Source organism: Rhinolophus sinicus, chromosome 18, assembly GCF_057876585.1.
Source record: "Rhinolophus sinicus isolate RSI-liver-muscle chromosome 18, RSI-T2T, whole genome shotgun sequence".
NCBI lineage: Eukaryota > Metazoa > Chordata > Mammalia > Chiroptera > Rhinolophidae > Rhinolophus > Rhinolophus sinicus.
The window spans coordinates 108,252,317-108,271,359 of NC_142518.1; the positions used below are offsets into that span (position 1 = coordinate 108,252,317).

Genomic DNA, 19,043 nt, shown 5'->3' on the forward strand with positions numbered 1-19,043 from the left:
CCAAACCTAGCAAGGATCTTGCACTGAACACTGTATCCTTTCCTCCCTGCTCACTTGGTACTTTTGATGGGATCACCCAGGAAGGACGTGCATCTTAGGGGCTTTCTCTGTAGTGTTTCTGAAGGTAGCGAGTCACCTCACAGCAAAGGCAGGCACTAGTAACTGGTATTGTTTGTTCATTGATAACCTACGGTGTGCCCAGAACTCATCTACAGTCCTGACAATATCCCTAAGGGTTGGGAGGTTTAAAATTTAAAAATAATTTAAAATTAATGCAAATCAATAAATACATTCAAATTGCACATCATTTTAGACAACTTGAAAAAGTAGCACAGGGAGTTCCTGTATACCCCTTGCCCAGCTGCCCTCGTGTTAACATCTTCCATAACTTTGGTAAAATTATCAAAAGCAGGTAATCAAATTGATATAATACTATTAACTAAACTACAGACTTGAAGATTGTGGTTTAATCTTGCCATCTTACAGATGAGGAAACTGAGGCTCAGAGAAGTGAAGTGACTTTATCCATCGCTCCACTTTCAGAAAGTAGAGGAGTTGGGATTCAAACTCAAGGTTACCTGCATACTCTGTCCACTTTAGCACGTTGCTTCCACCAGTGACAGGTGGTGGTTGTGTGTCTGGTTGCCCATGTTGTCACCAGCATGTCCCCAGTAGGGCACAGGCCCCAGACAAATCTGACATCTGCAACGCCATGATGTCCAAAGCTTCCACTGTGGCTGGGAACCCCAAGGCTGCCCCAAGCGTGTGGAGCCCTTAGGAGTCTGTTCTGGTTCTTATTACAAGGTATGCCCAGACCACCTTGTCGGGGAGCCTAGGATGGATCCTGCCACTCCCACTCCTGGACTGGATCAGATAGAGCCACAACCTCCACATGGAGCCCTGAGAGGCCACTGGATGGACCTGGGGCAAGGTGGCTTGCGGACATCCATGGAAACCCAGACTCATACTGGGAGCTGCAAAGCCCAAAAAAATGGCAGTTGGCCACTGAGCTGGCTCTGGCCCAGGAGCCAAGCAATGGCAGCATCCCAGGGAAGACAGCCCCTCACCACTTTGCCTTCAGCCTCCCACCCTTGGCAGGCATTCCCTGGCATTCACATGGTGGTCCAGTCTTGGCTTGAACCCTTTCCCATGATGAGAAATTCTCTCCTCTGTGACATGTGTGATTAGAAACGGGCCTCTGTGGCTCCAGCTTCCATCACCTCGGCTAATGTGGGAGTCCGTGTTTAGGGCTTGTTCACTAGTCATCTCTCCCCTGCTCCCTGGCTACACGACCCCCTGGTTAGTGGCCAAATAAGGCGACATACAACTCCATTTTCAGAACTACCTTGCCAGGCCCCAGGCCTTCTCTTGGAGAGAGTCCCAGCTTGTGGTCCCAGGAGCTCAGAGCAAAACAGGAGGCCAGGCCAAAGGTGCAGCTTCTGATCACTGCTCCCTGTTGCCCAGGCCAGGTCTTCAAAACAGAGGTCCTTGGAGTTGGGCCACCTCCCCTTCTCCAGGAAGGAGGGCCCGGTACCACCCTCTGGGGGCCTATTGTGTATCCTGTCCCGAAGTCAGCGAAGGGGAGGGCAGTCCCCCTGGGGAGCTGGTCTTAGGAATAGCTGAATTGTCACCAAAGGCGGCAGAAGAGATACTCTGTATGCTGACTGCAGGCAGAATGAACCGACAGAATAAAAGAAAAAAATACCACAAAATCTGTCCTTGCTACCAGAAGGTTCAGCTAGACATTTAGAGCTGATGACTCACTTTCTCAAACCCAGAGTGTCTTTATTCCTTTCCAGGGAAAAGTTTCACTCCTTTTGAATGACTTCATGACTGCCAGGCCCTGGGAGAAAGGAGCAGTCCCTCAGTAGCCACTACGTGGGGCTACCCTGGGGGCCGGCAAGCGGGGGCACAGCTAGCAGACACACATTTCCCCTTTCTGCTCCCCAGGATCGGGAGAGACAAAGGCCCAGAGACAGAAACCTCCCTGCTGGGAGGGCTCGCCCTTTAGCCAAGCTGACATTCCCCCAGGGAACACCAGGACCTGGTAAGGCATTTCTAGAAATGGAGTTGTATGTGGCCTCATTCGGCCACTCTTCCTGGAGGGCATTTGCCCCTCTCTGAACTCCAGTTGGCAAATCTGTAGCCTCTTGGAATAATCTCCAAGATGCTGCCACAGCGCTCCCCATCCATGTGTGTGTCCTGTGAGGTGGGACCAGTCATCTCTGCCCCCTAAGGAAGCTGACCTGGTACCTACAAATGGCCGACCCCTTGTTTTGCATTATTTCATGTACTCCTCACAGCTCAGTGAAGGATGGGAGATAATCATTCCCCTGCTACAGATGAGAAACTGAGGCAGCTGTTCAGCGACAGAGCCAGGGTCTGAGTCCCAATCTGCAGTACCCCCCCTTTTTGGAAGTCTGCTCCCACGGCCTCTTGACTAACCCGGAGGGCTGTCCCAGGAGCCTGGATTGCCACCTCCTGTTCCGTGTTCTGATTTTCCAAGCTTGCTGAGGTCTTGGTCTTCACAGAGAGCACCCCTCTGGATTCCTCACACTGCGGGTGGGGTGGACACCAGATAGCTTCTGAATAGTGAGACCTTGCAGCCAAGTGTCCAGTGCTGAGTGGCAGGGCTGGGAGCCCGGCTAGCCTTCAGCAGCAGTGGCTTAGAAAGGAAGCAGGGATGTGGCGCTGACGGGATGGGCAGAGGAGGGTCCGGGTCACACAGTGTGGAGGAGGGAGCCAGCCCTGAGAAACAGCAGTGGGCAGGGAGGAGATGGAGCCCAGAGGACAGACTTGTGCAGAGCTTGCAAATCATTGGCCATGGAAGCCAAGTAAATGGCAGACGTCTGAGGTGGTCCCAGGTTTCTGCCTCAGGCCGTTGGGTGGCTGGTGCTGTTGTTTTGTGAGAAAGGGAACCCAGCAGGAGCCATATTGGGAAGTGAGGGTGATGGCAGTGGGTTCGATGTTAGAAAGTTTGTAGTTTGACATGTCAGTAGAGCACCCAGGTAGAGATGCCCGTTAGGCATTTGGGTATCCAGGACTGAGACTCAGGGCAGAAGGAAGGTCTAGGCTAGAGTTACTGATTTGGAGGTCCTCGGCGTCTAGGCTTGTGTTGTCCAAGATGGTGGCTACTAGCCACATGTGACTGTTCAAGTTTAAACTGATTTTAACTTTCAAAAACTGAGTACACAGTTTCTGTTTGGGATGATGAAAAAGTTCTGGAAATAGATGGTGATGGTTGCACAACACTTTGAGCGTAACGAATGTCATTGAATTATACACAGAAACAGCTAAAATGGCAAACTTTATATTATGTACATTTTACCACCACTTTAAAATGAGGAAGAATATGAATTACAATGAAAACTTCAGGTCTTCACTCACGTAGCCATATATCCAGTAGCTCGGTGAGCTACATGTGACTTGTGGCTACTATACTGGATTGTGCGGATCTGAAGCATTGCCATCGTCACAGACATTTCCATTTGACAGCCCTACTATCGAGAGTAACTGGAGTCCTGGGGGCTGCTGGGATTCCTGGGGACTGTGGAGTGAGAGGAGAAGGGAGGAGGAAGGGGGCAGCCCCGGACAGCAGAGGAGGAGCCTGGAACGGGGACCGGGGACAAATGCTGATGGAGACAAGTACGTAGTGCTAAGGCAGCCCAGGAGACAGCAGAGACAGCAACCAACCACTTTCCAGAAAATATGCGGGACTTGCTGTTTCAAAATAGTCCTTGCTTTCCTACCCCCTCAGGCCTTCTTTCGTGGGTGCCTTCTGCTGGGAACACTCCTGTTGCCAGCCCCCACCCCTGTCCAAGTGCTGCCCTCGGTTCTAAGGCCCCACACAGCCCCTCCCCACACGACTGTGAACCCAAAATCTCGTAACCAAAAAGAAACAGAACCAGACACTAGTGGTTTTGTCAGATTTATTAGGAAGACTTTTTTTTTTTTTACAGATTAAGACCTGCAGAACAGTTTATACAAGGGAATCAGCTCATGCGTGTGGGACTCTGTCCAAAGCTGAGAATGCCAGGCTTCTGTAACCCAGCAGAGAGGAGCTGCAGAGTGGCTTTAGGGTCAGGCAAGAGACTCAGAGAGGGAGGGGCTGAAATGGGGCTACGGGAGAGTCCTGCAGGCAGTGGTAGGGAAGAGTGGAGTCCAGCAAACTTACACTGAGCGGGGCGGGGGGGCGGGGTCCAGACCTGGGCAAGTCTGTGCACATCGGCAGTGCCCTTCCAGCTGGACTGCGTGTACGCACGTCCTGGGCTTGTGTTTGGTGCTCAACAATAGTGAGGCGCTGCCAGGGCTCCCACATGGAGGCGTGTTGGGCTGCACTGATCCAGGTTGTTTCTTAGCAGGCTGGGCTCAAAGTAGACATGGGCTGAGCCTGCGCGCTGGTTCAGGTGGAATCAGCCAGTGAGCCGTTGCAGAACCTCCTTCTGCTCCGCTGACGCAGGCTGTACTTCCCTGAAGAGCTGCACCCTGTGGGTCGGGGGGATGCAGCCAGCGGCCCATTGCAGCAGCTCTGTCTGCCTCCCTCAGCAGGGCTGCGGTTCCTTGAGGAGCTCCACTTGCTGTGGACACGGGGCAAGTCTCCACAACGATCCCCAGTTGAGTTAAGTGCAACCGGTGTTCTCTTGCAGTGGCTAGTTCTGAGCTGACCAGGTGCTGGCCATAGAGACAGGCAACGCGGGCAGGTAGAGACCAGGGTCCTCGATGAACAGTTAGAGTCCACCTGTAATGCATTGCCCCGTGCCGATCCAGCTGGGAGCCACACTCCACGTACACACAGGCTGTATATCCACCAGCAGCCCTGGCTCGTCCAGGTACTGGCTGTGATTAGGTACGGCAGGGCCTTCCGTGCTGATCCAGGTGGCGGTCCCCAGTGGGGCTGTGCACACTACGTACAGGCTGTGTCCCCAGCACATCGCCTGGTGCATGTATGCAGGCAGGAGCTTGGCCTGCGCTGGGCCAGGTTGCAGTTCCTTGCAAAGCCTCATTTTCTGTGGAAGCTGTGTGGTGTGGTGGAGACACTGCCTGGTTCTCTGCAGATGCAGCCTCATGCTGAGTAAATATAGCCTCACTCTCTGCAGGCACAACTTTACTCGGGACATATGCAACTTCATCCTGGGCAGGCACTGTCTCGTCTTGGGTAGATGCGGCCTCATCCGAGGAACGTGCCACCTTGTCCTGGGCAGCCATGGGCTGGTTCTGTGCAGACCCTGCCTGTGTCTCCACACAGAGTTCTGGCTTCTGTAGACACAACTTCTTTCTGCTTGCAGAGCAGCTGTCCACACAGCTGACATCCTCTGGTGGAGTCTCGCCCTGGACAGATGTAGCTGGACTTCCTTGTAGAGATGCTTTGCACCTGGAAATAGAGCGTTCTCCTTGGTGGCCGTGGCCAGCCTCAGCCTGTTGAGGCTCATCCTGTGTGCATGTCACCTGCGCCTCTTTGCGCAGCCTCCTTGCATGAACGCGTCTGCGCCTCCTTAGTAAGCTTCGCTTGGTGCTACCCCAGCCCACACCAGCATGCAGAGCTGTGCGCCATGGAGAGCCCCGGGAGGCCCTGAAGAGCTGCATGCGCAAGTACTGCAGCCTCCGCCGCCGGGCATTGCCTCGTTTCCGGATGGACCAGCCATCAGTGCTCTGCAGAGCTGTGGTCCATGCAGTGGCAGTCTGCGTCGCCTGGCAGAGCCACAGTCCCTGGCTTTGGTGCTGTCTGTGTCTCCGGGGTGGGCACTGTTCTGCATTTGTTCTGTCTGCCCCTCCTGGCAGATCTGGGCTCTGTGTAGATGCGGTCTGCATCTGCCTGCTAGGCATGGCTCCATGTAGACGCAGCCTGTATCCCTTTGCAGAGGCTTGTCCTTTGAGGACACAGTACTCTTTTCTTTGGGGAGTCTTCTCCTGGGTGGACACCATCTGCATCTCCTTGGAGGGCCTAGCTCCACGCAGATGCAGCCTGCGTCTCCTGGCAGAGCCTCGTACCATGTAGACACAGCCCACCCCTCCACATGGAGGCTCAGTCTGTGTAGACATGGTCTTGTGCAGTGGGGCTACCTGTGGATCCCAGCTCCTTCTGGCCGATTGCCTTACCTGCTGCCCCAGGTTGCTCAGGTGGCCTGGTCCCTGCAGCTCCAGCTCCACCCTGCAAAGCTGTTCTCTTTGCTGCGACATCTGCTCAGGCAGCTGTGGGCTCAGCTGAGTGCCGCAGCCCCAGTCCCTGCTCAGGGCCTCCACCTCCTTAGGACCCGAGCCAGTAGTAGCACAGCCTGCCTGCATCTCAGCTCTATCTGACCAGACCAGAGAGGCTGCTCTTCCAAAGCCGCTGAGAGTGCAGGGGTAGGACAGCAGGTGGGGGAGTGGGCAGCTGAGAGGAGCAGGGAGCACCGAGAGAGCTGGGAGGCTGGCAAGAAGGAGACAGAGGAAAGAAGCAGGAGCTAGAGAGAGGGACGAGGGGAACGAGAGCTGGCTGTAGAGCCAGGCAGCTGAGAGTGCACGCCTTGGCTGAAGAGGGTGTCTTTATACAGTGAGAAGGAGGTGGGGAAAATCCCGTGTGACTCCCTGATTGGCTCCAGCCCTGGTCAGAATGAACCCTGGAGAGATTTCCCAGCCTGCCTACTTTCTGAATGGATTTAAGGCAGCCCTGGAGAGTTGTTCCCGAGGAATAGACCCCCATCTAAATGGTGGCCCTGTCCAGGTCAGCTGTAAACCTCTGACTCCAGAGAAAGGACCCTGCAGAGAGCAGAGCAGGCCGTAGCTGCTCGCCACGATCATCCGATTAGAGCCCTAGGGGGCTGAAAACCACAGGCATTCAGAACCCACAGTATATGGAGCGTGCAGTATGTCCATAGTGTCCTCAGGAAGAATTTCCAGAGGTCCCTAAGACCTACCAATAAATTTCCCCAGGCCCTAACTGAGGTCTATTCCCCACACTCACCTGCTACCACTCCCCGTCAACAAATATACCAACCTGCCGTTGGCTCACTGCCCCATGGGTGCCCTATCTGTGTACGAATACGGGGCAGGAAGATACTCCCTTTCCACTGGGGTGAATATTGAGGGCAGCTGGCTTTCTCTGTGTTATGTGATGACTTATGTCACCCACTCCAGGTAGAATTGTCCCTTGCCTGTTTCATTCAGGTCCTCGGGACCAGAACAAGGCTCTCCATGGCAAAGTGAATCAGGTAGACTCTTCTTGAGGGCTCTGGGAGGTGAACATTCAATGGTGGTTGCTCCCTGACTAATGCTGCCTAAATTCCAATAACCCAGAGCTCGTCCAACCTTCTCTTTCTTCAAGTGGGGGAAACTGAGGCCCAGTCCTCAGCAGGGTTGACTCCAAGTCTCTTGGTTCCCAGTCTTGTCTTCTCTCCACCCCACCACGCTACCTGCCCTTTGGGGATGTGGCTGAGAGGGCCAGCCTTCCTCAGCTTACCACTCTCAAACTGACTTTGACAAGAACTCAGACTTCAAGTGGGGTAAATGTGGCAGTGAAGGGTAGCTGAATGATGGCATCTCTAGCTTCATGGGGGTCAGCCCATAACTGCAAGGCTCAGAGCCAACAGCTGTAGGCCTGACAGGACTGCATCCACATGCCAGTGGCAGTGGAGACAGATTTACCCCCAGGTGCCCTGAACCATTGGAATGGACTCCAGTAGCAGAGCACTCTCTTTCCTTTGATAAATTAAGGTGATGTGTGGGGGTAGCCATGGGGAGGTACCAGGCGGGTGTATGAGATCAGACAATTAAGTTCGTGAACTCATCTTAGAAAAAGTGCTACATACCTCATTGTTGAATATCACTACGGTCACCTTAGAAGGACTCCCCTTGGGAAGCTATGCACTGATGTCAGTGCCTAGTCCACCCTTCAAAGCAATTTTGCAACTCTTTCTCTGCAATGGCCATCAGAGCTGTTGTTGTATTACCCTTGATGTCCTGAATGCCATCCAAATGTCTTCCTTTCAATATTTTCTTTATCTTTGGGTAAAGAAAGAAGTCACTGGGGGCAAGATCAGGTGAGTAGGGAGGGTGTTCCAATACAGTTATTTGTTTCCTGGCTAAAAACTCCCTCAGAGACAGTGCTGTGTGAGCTGGTGCATTGTCGTGATGCAAGAGCCATGAATTGTTGGCGAAAAGTTCAGGTCGTCTAACTTTTTCACGCAGCGTTTTCAGCCCTTCCAAATAGTAAACTTGGTTCACTGTTTGTCCAGTTGGTACAAATTCATAATGAAGAATCCCTCTGATATCAAAAAACATTTGCAACATCGTCGCAACAAGTTCACGAATGTAATTGTCCGACCTCGTCAAAACACCTCTCAAGTTTGGGTGCCTAGGGTCTTTCCAGGTATCCTGGAACTTCCACCAGCCAGTTGTCAAAGTGCCCTTTACCCTAGGTAGGTGCAGAACTAGAGGACAGGCATGTCCTCTGGGGCTGTAGGTACGATACGGCTCTAGCAGGAAAGCTTAATGTAAGCTTCTTTGCTCTTCCAAAGCCCAATTAGCCTGTGCACAGAAAGCCACCAAGCAAAGGCAAAGCCCCCTAGGGCACTGGGCAGATGGTGCTGCCGTGCTCTTACCATCTCCTAGGAAGAGAGGGTTATGGGCCCATCACCCAGACAGCCTAGAGGATGGACCAAGCCATAGTGGTGACTCCTCAGCTGCACACAAGACGTGAGAGCCACGAGGCACAGTGGCAGCATTTTCATCCATGTCACTGTCATCATTGCAACCCCCATCATGGCTGTGTGCCATTGAGCGCCTCCTGTGTACTGAGAATGTTGTAAGCATTCTCTCCTCCATTGACTCTCACAACTCCCCTTTGGGATGGCTATTATGATTAGCTCTATTTTATAGATGAGGAGAGCAAGGCTCAGAGAGGTCAAGTTACTCACCAGTGTCTCACAGCTCGGAAGCAAGTGGCAATGAGATGAATAAGACTTGTCTCTCGTTCTCAAGATATTGCCGGTCACATCTAGAGACAGAGTGTACAGAAAGGGAATCAATGCTTCTTCCCAGGGATTGATAAGAACTCCCATTTACTGAGTATCTACTATGCTCCAGGAACTTTACGTGCATTTTCCCATTTCAGCCTCACAATAGGGCCATGAATATGCTACTATTACATCCATTTTGGGGGTCAAAAAAATTAGACTCCTAGAAGTTAAGTGACCAAGGTATCACAGCTAATATAAAGCAGAGCTGGGATTTGAGCCACAAAGCCAGTGATTCTCCAACTATTGGGTTTCAGACCCTGTTGTACTCTTAAAACTTATTGCGGGTAAATCCTCGGAGACAGAAAGCAGGTCAGTGGTGACCAGAGACTGGTTGGAAGAGAGAAAGGGGAGTGACTGCTTAATGGGTATGGAGTTTCCTTTGGGGGTGAAGAAAATGTTGTGGAACTAGATAGCAGTGGTAGTTGCACAATATTGTAAATGTACTAAGTGCCAATGAATTGTATGATTTAAAATGATCAATTTTATGTCATGTGAATTTTACCTCAATTTTACCTCAACAAAAAGCAGAATATAATGAGTAAATCAGCAAAAACAATATTTTGAATACCCCCAAAGAGTTTTTCTTTACATGACTTATAGCTCTTCATGTTAACCATATTGGATACAGAATTGTTAAAATATTTGCATATCTATTAATAGTGAAATTAAAATAATTAACTCATTTCACATAAACATAAATAATATTTAATGAAAATAACTATATTTTCCAAAACAAAAACTTGTGTTGAAAAAAGTTGCATTGTTTTACACTTTTTTCAAATTTCCCCAATATCAAGCTTGCTAGAAGGCAGCTAGAGTTTCACATCCAATTCTCTGTTCGGTTATGATATCTCATTATGGTGGAAGTATATGAAGGAAATCCAGTCTCACATATGCGATTGGAAGAGGGAGGGATATTTTAATAGACTTTTCATATAATTGTGGACATTCTTCTTTGGAGTGATACCAAAACTTGACCATGATTGTTTCTTACAGGTTAAGTGCAGTGTGGAAACGTGTATAAGTGAACTTTCCATACTCAGTTCCATTAAAGTCCACAGAACTCTTTTATCCTTTGAATGGATGTTTTAACCATTTGTCGTTTGGTACCATCATGCATCGGTCACTTGGAAAATATGGACGCCCTGACTTATGCATAGCTTCCATATGTTGACACATTTCATTCTATAACATTAAAAAGAAAATCGCATTTGTTCTTATAACCACCTGTCTCATTGGAAACAGTCTTTAAGTATTGGGAAGCTATCAGGCTCACCATGGTGGATCCAAGCTTCGCAAAATTCTAATTTTTGCTTTAAAGCTGAAATTTTATCATTGGCAAAAAATACTGTCAGTTGTTTTCCTTGAAGTAATAGGCTCACTTCGTTCATTTACAAGAAAATGCCTGCCAAATACCCAAATCTGAGTAACATTAGTCATTCTTGCAAGTAAATATGATGTTCTATGAAAAACCAGCCAGTTGAGTTCACAACTCGTAATAACATGAGTGTTTTGCCTTGAGTCAACCATTGCACTGTGGTTTCCAGCACAAGTGCTTTAAGCAGATTTCCCATTTTGTCACACGGAATTTTTAAAATACAGGTATTCAAGGATCAATATTTAACAAAGTTAATTATTACTACTTTGCTAACAACGTTCTTTTTTTAAAAATTAAAGTTTATTGGGGTGACAATTGTTAGTAAAGTTACATAGGTTTCAGGTGTACAATTCTGTATTACATCATCTGTATCTCACATTATAGGTTCACTACCCAGAGTCAGTTCTCCTTCCATCACCATATATTGGATCCCCTTTATCCTCTTCTACCACGCCCCTCCCCCTTACCCTCTGGTAACCACTAAACTATTGTCTGTGTCTATGAAGTTTTGTTTATTTGTCTTGTTTTTTTGTTGCTTTCAGTTTTATATCCCACATATCAGTGAAATCATATGGTTCTCGACTTTGTCGCTAACAACATTCTTAAGTGAAGCTGGCTTTTTGTTTTATAACTACAAGTGCGTGGTTGTGGAGAATCCAGTGGTGGCTAGTACGATTTGGTGCCATTGCCCTGATCCCACCAGCAGTGCCAACGTCAACTCAGTGGAAAAATCCAAAAGCATTTTAGTGTTACAGTGAAAAGAGTTTTGACCTCCTCGCACAACTTCTAAAGGGTCTTGGGGACCTCTGGGGGTCCACGGATCTCACTCTGAGAAGAGCCATGTGAGGCTATGCATACATCTGCTCCCGCCACCTCCCTTCATCAGGACCTCTGATGGCTTCCTATCACCTGCAGAACCAAGCCTGACCTCGGCCTATGCTGCCAGCCTGGGACCCTGGGTTCCAGCCCGATGGACTACTCGCCATTATCCAAGTTTGTCCTTCCATGCCCTGGCCCATGCTTTTCCCTGCCCTGGGAAATGTCCTCATCACGATGTCTGGCCATTGAAATGCTACTTATTCTGCCTCTTCGAGGACACCTTCGCAGGGTTTTAAGTAAAAACAATTTTGTTCTCTGAACTTCCTGAGCCCACTCTCAAAACGTCTCTAGCACGTAGCAGGCTGGTTATTATATTAGAAGGAGGTGTTTCCTCATCGGTACACTTCCCAGGGACGGACACCAAGTCTCTCCATTTCCCTGCGGTTCAGCCTTGTTTATCCCTGGGGTAGGGGTCATTTGTTCAATGGTACTGGATTGCAGGGATTCAGCTCCAGTGCCCATAATGTAAAACTGGAAAATGCCATGTGGCTGCAGCTGTGAATGCTCAAAGCTCACGGAGCATATTTTGCCTTTTTTCAGTCTCCAAGGAGAGTCACAATGGGTGTGGATATTTGCCCATGCTTCTTAAAAATGATCTTATTTCACAGATAGGGAAATGGGGTTACACTTCTGGACTACTGCAACCCCAGGAATCTCACATCCTCGAGCTGGAACAATCCTTAAGAGGGAGAAAGTCTCCCTGGCACCACTGTGCTGAAGGTGCTATGTTTCTTGCCCCCATTTTTCAGATGATATAGTGCTTGCCCTGGCATGCCCAACACTCTGCCCCCGTAGGCCCAGCTCAACTTGGGCTGGAAGACTTTATCTCATTTGAAGCTTGTCTTACAACCTTGCAGAATCACATTTGATGCCTGCGGAGATGCACTTGTTTGTTTCAAAGGCCAATTTAATTTTGATGCATTTGGCCTCAATAGTTGTTTCCTGATTTCCAAGAATTGCTCTCAATTTAGCGGTTGCCAGCTCACAGCTTTCTGCACCAGCCCTTTGCCTGCCTGCTGTGCTCTAACTTCTCTCTCTTCAATGATCATGTTGTCTGGCAGGGGCATGGAAGTGGGAGAAGGAAGGATCTGCACAGGCTGGAGCATGGAGGAGAGGACCTGGGCGATGGAGACGGAGGGACTCTGAACCAGGGTCCAGAGAGCACAGAGAGCAAGACGTGAAGATGGGCAAGGAGAATAGTCAGCCACTCAGTATGAGTTGGTACCAAAATGGTGTGGCCAGATACGTAATCAGGACCATGGGCTCTATCAACAAAGGCAAAGTATTCAGAACGAGGGAGGTGAGTGTGCTGCTCTCTTCTGTAATGTGGTGTATAAGACATGGGCTCTGGAACCAGATTGTTTGATTAAACTTTTCATTCTCTGTGACTTTGGGCAAATTACTTAACCCCTGTGAGACTCAGATGTTGTTTTTCATCTTTTCAATGGGCACAATAACAGAAACAAGTTCAATGTGCTGTTAGGAGGCTCCAGTGAGATCCTAGATGTGAAGTGGTGTGTACAACCCCGCTCTGCTCTGCTTTGGCCAGACACCAACCAGATATTTCGGCTGGTTCTAGAGCATGTGTAGAGGAGGAAAGGCCACGGGGTGGGGGGTGGGGGGGGCAAAAGAAGTACCATTTCCCCAGTGGGAGAGAAGGCATCTCCTGATGTGGCTAACAGGTTCCTTGACGACGGGGATGGGGGTGGCAGAAGTGACTGAGATGCAGGTTCTGGTGTCATGGGAAAGCAGACATCGCAAGAACTCAGTCACGTGACCATTGGTTACTTCAGGAGTGAGCAGGTTGAGCCGGTTCCTTCTGGGGGAGGCATACCACCAGGGACTAGCTGTTGTAGGAGAAGGGGGCCTCAGGCTGCAGCCATGCCTGGGCCGTGGGGATGGTGGAGCGCAGCCCCAGACTGCAAATGCCAAAGGCTTTCTGCTCAGGCCATGCTGACTGGGAGGCGTGCAGGCCATTCCTAGGGACCCACGAGTCACCGGCCAGTCAAGGGCCTCCCGGTTAGAATTTCAGTGTGTTTGCTCCTGGTGCCGTAGCAGCTGGAGTCTGGTGGATCGTGGAGCTGCTGCCCACCCAGCTGATCGTCAGCCATACCGAAAACAATGGGCCACTGTGGTCTCCTGGGCAGCTGTAGGCATCTGAGCTGGGAGACCACCCCAAGATCCTTACTCTAGCCCCCTCCTTTTCAAGTTGAGGGGGCCGAGGCCTGTGAGAAGCAAGGCCTGCTCATATAACACTGAGATGGATGTATACAGCCACTACCCCAAAGCCCAGCCCTGCCTTGGACCCAGGAACCCTGAGGGCTTGCTCCCCTTGCAAATGCCCGTGCCGTGTAAATGAGTCAGGCCTGGCCCTGAGAGCAGCCGGCTTCTCCAGGCAGTAGGAGCCTAGAGACCAGGTGCCAAGTCCCTGGTCTGTCCCTTCCTTGCCAGGGGACCTTTAGGCAAGGCAGCCTCCTCCCTTCAGGCCTCAACTACTTCCGTTCTGAAAAGAGAAAGTGGCAGTTGGTCTTGTCAATTGTCCTTCCACCCTGAAAGCCAGATTTCAAGGAACTTAGGGACCTGTGATCCAGTGGTGGGGATGGTCTAGTGGGGTGAATAGTGGCCTATAAAAAAGATATGTCCAAGCTCTACCTCCAGAGCCTATGAACGTGAAATTATGTGGGGAAAGGGTCTTTGCTGATGTAATGAAGTTAAGGATCTCCAGATGAAGCCATCCTGGATCGTCTTGGTGAAGCCTAAATGCAATCACAAGTGTCCTTACAGAGACAGAAGAGGAGAAAGACACAGAGCAGAAGAGACGGCCTTGTGAAGAAGGAGTAAGAGATTGGAGTGATTCAGCCACAAGCCAAGGAATGCCAAGAATGCTGGCAACCACCAGAATCTGGACGAGCCAAGGAAAACCCACCCCCTAGAAACTTCCGAGACTGTGGCCCTACCAACACCTGGACTTCAGACTTCTGGCCTGCAGAACTATGGGACAATATTCATATTTCTGTTCTTTTAAGTCACACAGTGTGTGGTAACTGGTTACAGCAGCCCGCGGACTCTCATGGACTGGGCCAAGCTGCTGCCTAGACCCGGAGCCCATGGGCCATCCAAGGGCTCAGGCCCTGCCAAGTGGCTCCCGAGGAGCTCCTAGAGGCTGACTGAGCCTTGCTGGGTGGACCTGCTGTACCGTTCACTCACGGCTGAGGCAGTATGATTGGCTTGGTCTCCTGTCAGGCCCACTCAGTACCCGTGAACTTCCGGCTGAAGGTCAAGTGCCGCTCCAGCTCACTGATGATGGTTGGCAGCAGCCCGTGCTGATACCTCCAGGCTTACGCCTCTAATTCCTGAGTCCTGCTTTGCTTTGCCACAGTGCCAGCCCAAAGTGTAGTGGTAGCAAAGAGATGCTCTCCGGGGACCCTTGCCTGCCTCAGTGCTGTCCTCTTTGCCTCAGTCCGGCTGCCCAGTGTGTGGCAGGAGTACCCAGAAGGTGTGACCAGGCCCTGGCTTCAAGAGCCACACACGTAGCCATGCTGTCCACGGCCATCCTGGGTGCCCCCGGAAGGGGGGAAGAAAGACGCGTGGCCCACAGGCAGCAGGTGGCAAGCCAGAGCTACCAAGAGCCAAGGCTCCCTGGGCTGCCTTCGTACCAGCTCAGTTCTGAAAACCACAGCTCTGATCCCCGTGCATCAAGAGACACTGGTAGCTGGGATTCCATTTTCGAGCCTCCCCATAGTAAAAGCACTGGCATTCGGTGGTGGACCCGGGTGATCAGGGAAGACGATACTACAGAAGTTCCCTTTGACCTTTAGAGTGAGTTTTTACCACCTCTTCTCATACACTTTGGAAATTCTGATTACATTATTAACAGCTCTTAATTGCTTTTTATTCCTAAGCCTTCATGCAGAGGCAGAGATGGCAGAAGGGTGTGTGAAGGGAGGTTATTCTCTGTGGTAGAGGAATAACATCCAGCATAGTATCATCCTGAGTGAGGCCCAGGTAGAAATCATGTCTTCGTTAAGTTTACCAGTTCCTTTTGTGTTACCAGTGTATTCTAGGAAGTACAGTATATTTAAGTTTAGTCAAGGGTGGAGGGGATAGGAGGCCAAAGCCACCTTTCAGGCGTCTCAGGCCAGCTGCCCATGGCCTTTTTGGAGTTCTCAGGGCTCACCTGTGCCAGTCCCCAGAAGAGCTGATGGGGTGCCTAGAAAATGAACACTGTTGAGCTTCCAGGTGACACAGATGCTTGGGGTTGGGAATCTGGGCTCCTCACCTTGGACTGAGCCTGTCAGCCAATGGAGGGTGGCTGCCTTCGAATAGGGACACCTTTCCCAGGCTGCTCAGTAAAACGGGCCTGAGTGTGAGGACTCAGGGGGGCCCCAGCTGCCACTTCTCCTTGAAGACAAGGCCACATTTTTCTGCCTTATATGTGATTGCTCTTGTAGCAATCCTCTAAATATCTTTGTCACATAACGAGACCCGGGGGTTCAAAGGGAGCTCTGAAAGGAGCTTTTGTCTCCTGATTTTAGACTTTTATGAGTCACAAGCAGTAATGAGCTTCCCTCCACCAGCCCGGAGGCACATTCAGCTAGGCAAGGCACTGGGGAAGGTGGACGCCACCCAAAAGCACGGGGAATACAGTCTGCAGATGTCAGAGCAGGCGGAGGGGTGGCAAGGCTTTGGGAGTCAAGGTCCCAGTTGCAGGCAGGAGTGAGGGGCAGGGACAAGTACGGCTTCTCTGGTTTCTGTGGAGTGTGGGGAGCTGCAGCTCCCCACACTCCACAGAAGCCAGAGAAGCTGTACTTGGACAATGTTAAGAGTTGACTGGCTGTTTAACACTCCTTTTGGCCCAAAGCAAGCTGCTACTGTAAGAAATTTACAGGTAACTACCCTCATCTGCTCTGCTGTTAAGACACGAGCACACTGAGGCTCAGAGAGGGAAAGCAACTTGCCCAGGGTCACCCAGCTGGTGGCAGAACTGGAGTGGAACGCTGCCCTCCTGACCACAGGTTGCCAACCTCTCTAGATCATGCGTATGTGGCCTGCACCAGCTGTGTGGGGGACAGGCTAGGGTCCATGTCGGGTGGAGAGGGCCGAGGATGCAGACCAGATCATTGTACGCAGGCGTGGGTTCCCCAGGAGTTTCCATTTCTGGCGTGGTGGTTGCTGCTATATGCCACCCCAGCCAACATACCTCACACACTTGTCCACTGTATTAGGGGGAGAGACAGACACACACACACACACACACACACACACACACACAGAGAGACAGAGGCACACAGAGATTTAGGTTAAGGAATTGGCTCATGCAATGGTCAGGGCTGGCAAGCTGGAAATCAGCAGGCTGCAGATTCAGGCAGGAGTTGTTGCCATCTTGAGTACGAAGGCTGGAAACTCAGGCAGGGTTTCTGTGCTGTAGTCTGGGGTTAGAATTCCTTCTTTGGGGAACCTCAGTCTTTGGCTTTTAAGGCCTTCAACTGATTGGATGAGGCCCACCTGTGTTATGGAGGACAATCTGCTTTACTCGAACTTGACTGATTTAAATGTTAATCACATCTTCACAGCGGCATCCACATTGGTGTTTGGCCAAACAACCGGGCATCATGGCCCGGCCAAGTTGACACGTAAAATGAGCCATCACATCCACAGTGTCTTCTGCAGCAGCCCAGGGAAGCAACTGTTGGCTTTGAGAGCAGAACATGCTGCTGGATGGTGGCCTGCTGGTGAAGGCAGGGGAAGCAGCCTGACCAGAATCTGGGCAGCCCGAGGCCCCCTGCCTCCCCACCTCCTGCAGCTGCCCTTGGCCTAATATTCTGGCCTCTTCCAGAGATCAGCTCCCCATGAGGGGAGCTAGCGGGGATAGAGTCTCTGTTAGAGCCCAGGCTTGGGAGCTCAGGGCTTGGCCCCACTGTGCCTTCCTCCCTGGGGATACCCATCCCTGCATTTCCCTCCTGCCCAGTGCATGGTGGCCACACCTTTGGATTCCAGCCCATAAGTCCACCTTCCATCAAGAGGAGGGAGCAGCTGCAAGGCCGCTGAGAGCAGGTTGCTCGGTACTGAGGAGTCAGATTTGTGCAAATGCACCCTCCCCCAACAAACCCCGTCAACCCAGTCACTCCCTCAGGGGTCCTCTTCTTCTGGCTCTCCCCTGTCTTTTGTCCCAAGTGATGAAGCTCTCTTTGCTGTTCTGTCATCTTCTGCATGCTCCCTGGGCACCAGATGAGAATGGCTCTCTGAAAAGCTGCTCTGGCAGCCTCACCCCTGCACCAGCACTTCCTTGTGGCTCATCTTGGTAGAGTTCTTTCCCCAGGGGGTATGCTTGGAGCTGAGGAGCAATTCAGCTTCAGCCACCAGGTCAGCAGGTCTAGTGGGGTTTCTGTGCTGCCAGGAAAAACAAGAAGAGGGCTACAGAGTCTTCAGATGAGATGCCCCCCGGTGCCCAGGCTTTCTGCCTCTTGTTTCAAGGTCATCGCAGTCCTAAGGTAGGAATGAATCATATCCTCATTTCATGGACGAGCAGACTGAGCCTCGGACAGGGTGGGCTGCTGGCCCAAGGCAGTGCAGGGGATAGAGATGGGCTAAGTGGGAATCCAGAGCCCCACCACTCAGCACCTAGGGGTTGTGCTAGCACCCCCTCTGGGCACACAGCCCGGAATGGGCTTCTTCCCAGCTCTAAACAGAAACCAGCAGATGGGTGAGCAGGCTTGCTGGAAGCCCCAGCTCTGGCCTCAAGCCATTAGGGCTGCCATCCCAAATGCGGAAGCAATGTCTTCGGGTACATACCGATAAATGGGGACAACCTGAAGAGAGACTCTGAGTTGAGGAGCAGGGGATGCCCTCCATTCCCAGACCCAGTGCTGCAGCCTCGAGCTCCCAAAGCTCTGCTACCAGTGTCCCCTGAGCTCCCAAGTCTGTCATGGCTCAGGATCTAAATTGGGCTCCTTAAGTGCTCAAGCACCATCCCCCACCTCAACCCCTACCACCCCAACACCCCGATACCCCAGGTCCTCCAGGATATGGCCATGACCACCTCTCCCACCTAATATTCTAGAACATTCCTTTTCCCTCCACAGTACTACTCCCACCAGTCTTCTCCTACTTCCCTGCCCTTCCTACCCTCACCCTCCTAACTCAGGGCCATAAACTGCCACCTCCTCCCCGATACACTTCCCAGTGTAGTGCGCAAAGCCCAGCAGTCTCCCCACCACCCCGGCTTTCCACTGTGCCCATCATAAGGATGGACATTTCCCCCGCCATTTTGCCCTGCCTGCCCAACACCCTCGGCTTCCACCTCAGTGTTCCAGCCCGTCACAGAGTGTGTGGCTTCGACGGGAAGTGTTGCAGGTGGCAGAGTCTGCCCACACTAGGAGGCCAGAATCTGCTTTCGAGCAGTGACCACCTTGAGCTGAATCTGCATACCCCACGGCTGGGTACACCCAGGACTTGACCCAGAGTTAAGTGCTCAAGGAACAGAAAGCAAGCTGGCCCTTCTTTCAGGGAACTTCTTGGAACTTGCCCAGCAAATACTTCAATGGACATTCTAGAATCCTAGAACCAAAAGTCTGGGGCAGTGGACAGGGCCCTGAAAGCAGCTCATGCAGAGTCTCCAAGCCAAGCTGTGCAGCCGGGACACTGGGGCTGCTGATTACAATGCAGATTTCCTGGGCCCTATGCCAGAGGTACTAAATCAGAATCTCCATGCGGGTGGGGAATAGCCAGCTGCATTTTTAAAAGGCCTCCACAGGTGGTTCTGATGTATTCCACAGATTGGACAGGCCAGGGCC

General features: G+C 51.3%; 1 non-coding gene across 1 annotated transcript in view; it reads left to right on the forward strand.

Annotated features, from left to right (window-relative positions):
- The window catches only part of LOC109459202 (uncharacterized), a 224,685-nt gene that overhangs the window by 189,405 nt on the left and 16,237 nt on the right, over positions 1-19,043 (forward strand). The window contains exon 10 of the transcript XR_016019901.1: positions 12,312-12,550. This is a non-coding gene — a transcript (uncharacterized LOC109459202). The remainder of the gene's footprint in view (positions 1-12,311; positions 12,551-19,043) is intronic.